Raw genomic sequence first — 6,279 nt, 5'->3', positions numbered from 1 at the left:
TAGTTTCATAGCACAGAATAGACAGTCGATCCTATAAGGAGGTGACAAATAACAAACAAGACAAATTAGCGGACAATAAATGTTAGAAATGACGAGGGAAAGAATAAATTAAACCCTAATGTTAGTTCCACAAAGATTATTATTATAAGTTATCTAAAATTGATAATATATCTCTTGACAATATTGTAGTAAAAGATTAACTTATAAAATAATTCTACCAAAACATTGCATGACAAAATTACATAAAAAAGCATGACTAAACTTATATAAAAGTTTGGTACACGGTATTTTGAAATAAATAAAAGATGAGAGGACTTAAAATGCACTCTTTACTCGTCTTTTCCTTAGTTGTGTGGCACTCACAGAAAGATGTCTCACTCATCTCTTACCGAAAGAAAAACTATGGAAAAAAGAATTGAAAAATGATAGAACTTTTATTTCTGAAATTTCCCTCACTTCTTAAATGAAAAACAAAGCTAAGCACACCCATCTATTTATAGTGTTTAGGGGTTACTGAAAATTAGAAAATAAATCCACAAAAGTGGAAAGAAAATAAAATCACAATTAAATTGGGAAGAAAATAAAATTACAAATAAGTTACAGAAATGAATCGTCTGTATAAGATCGATTTTCCCTCCAGTTTGCTCGGTTGGAAAGGAAAGCTCAATTTTTCATGAAAATTAAATTCACTAGTTGATCTTGAATTTATATTTTGCTACTAGAATTCAATAACTTTGAGTGTTCGGGGCACTATATGTGAATTAGAAGACTTATTTTCTCACCAGACTAAAGAACGGTATGATCGGTCTTTTGATCTGCCTAGTAGACCGGACTGATGTACGCTCCGTTTTCTCGGTCCGAAAGAAATCTTTAGGATGGAAAATTCAATTTTATTTTAAATTTTGTAATATGATAATTCCATAAATTTATTGACCAAAGTAATATTATCATATCATTACTATTGTAGCACTATAATTTCTATATTATCTATATTCATATTTGCCAGTCTCATGTTAAAAAAAAATTAACTTTCTTCATAATAAGATTGGACTTGAACCATAATGTTGATTTGCCAACAATAATTTATTAAATTGAGCTTTTAGTTGATAGTCAACATATTCTCATTCCTTAATAAATTTAAATTGCGCAGTCTATTTATCTAGCGAATTACCGAAAAATAAAGAAGAAATTGTGTTGTAACTCCTAAAGTAAACTAACGACAACCTATTAAGCCATTAACCATTGGGAAAAAAAAATTAACCACCTAAGTGATCAAATAAGATGATTGCAAAGAAATACATGTAAGAACATATTACATATTTAAGAAATAAATATTTAGTCATAAAAAATATCCAAAATAGAAAAAATTGACAAATATAATATAATTAATATAAAATTGTAGTGTTACAATAGTAATGATGTGAAAATATTACCTTAGCTAATAAATTCATGGAATTATCATTCACAAAATCTAAAATAAAACATAACTTTCCATCCAAATGATTTCTTTCGTTCTGAGAAAATCGGGTGTACCGCAGTCCGGTCTGCTGGACGAATCAGAAAGACCAATCATGCCATTCTTTAGTTCCGTGAGGAAATCGAACTTCTAATTCATTAATAGTGCTTCGAACACTTAAATTTATTGAATTATGATAACAAAATTTAAATTCAAAATCAACGATCGAATCCAATCTTCATGAAAGTCATAGTCACATTTATAACATGCTTCTATGTTTCTATATAAGCACAATGGTCCAAAAGATATTACTTAGCATCAAAATCTTCCAAGATAAGTACGGGTTCCAACATTGACGAAAAAAGAGAAATAGAACTCACTTTCAAATCTATACTTACTCGATTCTTAACAATATCACAAAATTTCATTTTATTTGGATCGTCAAATCATACTAGACTCCTTTCATTATTCCTCGAGCACCGTTTGTAAAAGTCATCCTCTTTCTTGTTCCATTCCCCATCATATTTACAATGTATGACAATCTCAGCCATTTTCCTATAAATATAATGAAAAAAATATTACTATTAGAGAATGACAAAAAAATTAGAAATAAATAAAATCACTATGAATTCAAGAAATGAGCAAATTGGAAATACCATTTGGACCGGTTAAAAAATTTCAAACTAGTTTGATCGGTCTTCCGAGTCTGCTCATTGCTGTTAATTATCGTTCTTTTTTGAAATTTCCAATTTTCTAGGTTGAGAAAACATCAAAATGACATGAATCTTGTTGTTTTTTCTCAAATCAAACACATAAATATGAAATCCCAATCTTCTAAGAAATATTTAAAGAAAAAAGAATATGTTTTAAGATTAATTTACCAGTCTTAGAGCTCGAATCGTCAAGCTTTTAGAGTTTGATAATCTTTGGATTTGTTTCCTCCAATCCCTAGAGACAATGTCGGAGTGCGATGAAGATGGACGTCAGAATTAAGCGACGGTAGGGGTGTAAGTTTACCAATCCATCCCAAAAGCTTAAGCTATTAGGAGGTGGGCCAACAATAATTTTATACTTTAACACTCCCCCTCACGTGTGGGCTAGACAATAGGCAATCGTGTGGGTAAATTAATTGGAAAGCCCAACACGTGAATATTTAAGCCCGAGATATATTAAAGACCTAACACGTGATGACAATTTAAATAGGGATAAACAGTGCAATTACGGGGGTTTGAACTCAGACCCATACCTGCGTGTTCTTCCATTTGGAGCCATCTTTAAAATCAAAACCATCCCCGCCGTTGGAAGCCGTCGCTCGCCACCGTCTGAAGACATCGCGTCCAGACCCACTGCCTTCGCCGATCAGACTCGTCGCCCAGACTCGCTGCCTCCACCGATCTTCTCGCCAGACGTCGTCATCACCCGTCACGGCTCTTTGCTTTCCGAGTTGTTTCCGTGTTTCTCAGTCAAAGCCATATGCTTCGTGATTAATCTCAGGAAAACGGCAGAGTTTGTCTTTTATTGCTTATAAATTTTGCTTTCCAGAGTTTGTTCTCACGTTTGTAGTATTATTAATTCTTAAAAAAAAAAATGAGTGAAAAAAATCATGAATTGTTTGGGATTAAATCCATTCCGGTTTTGGTTCAGTCCGAGGGAGTCTTTAATGCAGGAATCACCCTTACCGAATCAAACTATGACATATGGTCCCAATTGATGGAAATGCAAATTGCTGAAAGAGACAAGATCTCCCACATTCGTGGCAAGATAAAGCCACCTGCAGAATCGGATGAAGGCTATGAGAAATGGTATGCTGAAAATCAAAAGGTCAGAAGGTGGCTATTGATGTCGATGTCTCCAGAAATTATGAGGCGTTATTTACGCTTACCCACTGCCTACGAAATTTGGGATGCTATTTCAAAAGCATTCTATGATGGAACTGATGAATTGCAAGTGTTCACTTTGAACCAAAAGGCCTTTACTGCCAAACAACAAGGCAAAACACTCTCTGTTTATTATGGGGAGCTCACTGAAATATTCCAAGAGTTGGACTATCGTGATAAGGTAGTCATGAAGGATCCTGATGATGTCACAGCATACCGAAAATCCATTGAACGATTAAGAGTTCACATATTCCTCGCTGGATTAGATGAGGAGTTTGATCAAATCCGACGAGAGATTTTGCGAAGTGACCCAGCTCCAAACATGGAGGAGTGTTATTCTTTAATTTGACGAGAGAGTGTACGCCTTATCACCCTGAAAGGCGTGTCCAGAACATCTGAAGCTTCTGCCATGGTGGCTCGTAACCAGCCTAACCAGAATCAACAAGACCGAGTACGACCCAACAATGGTAAAACGACCAATGGTATTGACAAGTCCACTTACAAATGCACCCAATGCAATCGGACTGGTAATACCAAAAGTCGTTGTTTCGAGCTGGTGGGATATCCAGAATGGTGGGATCATAGCCGGTCCAAGAAAGATCAAAACAGAACATCCACTGCAACAGTTGTTGAAACAAAAGAAGATATTGCTGAAAAAGCTTCGGCGTTGGTAATAGCTGCAGATAATGGTGGTAAGGTTTTAAATATTTCTACACCTATTTTTAATAGTGCATGGATAATTGATTCTGGTGCAACAGATCATATGACATTTGATTCTAGACAGGTCTCACCTCTTAAAACCTCCTTACAAAAGTTTGTTTCTACTGCCAATGGAACCTCGACCCCAGTATCTGGGGAAGGATCTTTAACTCTCACCGATACCTTAAATTTAGATTCAGTTTTAGTTGTTCCATCTTTAAATTATAACCTTTTGTCAGTTTCCCAAATAACAAAAACCTTATCTTGTATTGTAATCTTTTGGCCTGAATTTTCTGTGTTTAAGGACATTCAAACCAGGAAGACGATTGGTTATGGTACTAGGCGGGGAAAGCTCTATTACTTGGACTTGGTGTCCAAAAGTTCTGACAAATTACAATAAGCTCTGACGGTGGATAGCTATGAGGGGGAGAAAAAATAAAAAAAAGAGGAAATTTGGTTATGGCATCGGTGTATGGGACATGCTTCCTTTAGATATCTAAAAAAGGTGTTTCCTAGTTTATTTGCAAAATTTGATATTTATAGTTTTCGGTGTGACGTTTGTGAACTGGCAAAAAGCCATCGTGCTTCATTTCCCTTACGTTTAAATAAAAGTCCACTTCCTTTTATGATTATACATTCTGATGTTTGGGGTCCGTCTAATGTCACTACTTTGGGAGGATCACGTTGGTTTGTAACGTTCATTGATGATTGTACTAGGATGACATGGTTGTGCTTGATGAAATCCAAAGGGGAAGTGAACTTATTATTTCAAAAGTTTCATAAAATGGTTGAAACTCAGTACAACGCAAAGGTTCGAGTTCTTCACAGCGACAAGAGAAGTGAACTTATTATTTCAAAAGTTTCATAAAATGGTTGAAACTCAGTATAACGCAAAGGTTCGAGTTCTTCACAGCGACAACGGTGGAGAATATGAGAATACTGAATTTCAACAATATTTGGAAGCACAGGGGACAGTCCATCAAACAATATGTTCTAACACACCTCAACAGAATGGGATTGCTGAGAGGAAAAATCGACACTTATTGGAAGTTGTTCGAGCTTCATTGATAGACACCCATATGCCATTATCCTACTGGGGAGAAGCGCTTACTTCAGCAGCCTATTTAATCAATCAGGTACCCTCTAGCATTATTGATTTCCGGACACCGTTCCAAACTCTCACAGAAGCAATTGTTGCCCCAGCCGTATCAAATTTACCTCCTCATGTTTTTGGCTGTGTAGTATTTGTACACCTCCATAAGCATCAACGCAACAAGTTAACTCCTCGAGCGCTGCGATGTGTTTTTGTTGGGTATGCTGCTCATCAAAAGGGATATCGATGCTATCATCCTCCCACACGTCGAATGTTTATTACAATGGATGTTGTTTTTCATGAAGACACAATGTATTTTTCCGAGCCTGAACTTCAGGGGGAGTACCAGAAGGAAATTCATACTCTAGATTACGACTTTATAGAGTATGATTATCCCACTTCTAATAAAGCTGAATCGTCAAAGTCTGGTAACCAGGATGTGAGCAACTTGGATATAAGTGGTATAACAATGGATTATAGTGGTGACAACTCACAAGCTGGACCAGTGAACCATGAGATGGGTGAATTGGATTTAAGTGGTATAATGTTGGATCAAAGTGGTGATGAACACCCAGTAACACAAGAAGCAAGTTTGCCTGAATCTGAGATTCTCGTTCGACAAACTGAAGATGTGGAGCTGCCTTTGTCCGACGTATCATACCAATCACTTCCTGAAGGTGTTCTTGAGCCATACAAACGACAGTTACCACAGTGTCACACCAGAGGTATCCCTAGACCCACATATGAACCTGACCTATCTAGTAAAGTCAAATATCCCATGAGTCATTACATATCTAACCACCGTTTGTCAGAATCAAATATGTCATTTGTTAATCAATTGTCTAGTGTATCTATTCCTAACAGTGTGCAGGAAGCTTTAACCGACCCCAGGTGGAAAGCAGCCATGAATGAAGAGATGAAATCCCTACAAAAGAATGAAACTTGGGAGCTTGTTGATCCTCCACTAGGAAAGAAAATAGTTGGATGTCGGTGGATTTACACTGTGAAGTACAAAGCTGACGGCACAATTGAACGCTTTAAAGCGAGGCTAGTAGCGAAGGGATACACTCAAACCTATGGGATTGACTACACAGAGACATTCGCACCTGTAGCCAAAATCAACACTGTTCGTGTTCTGTTGTCTCTAGCTGCAA

Source organism: Morus notabilis, unplaced genomic scaffold (genome assembly GCF_000414095.1).
Source record: "Morus notabilis unplaced genomic scaffold, ASM41409v2 Scaffold437, whole genome shotgun sequence".
In the NCBI taxonomy this organism is placed as follows: Eukaryota; Viridiplantae; Streptophyta; class Magnoliopsida; order Rosales; family Moraceae; genus Morus; species Morus notabilis.
This window is presented reverse-complemented; position numbering follows the sequence as displayed.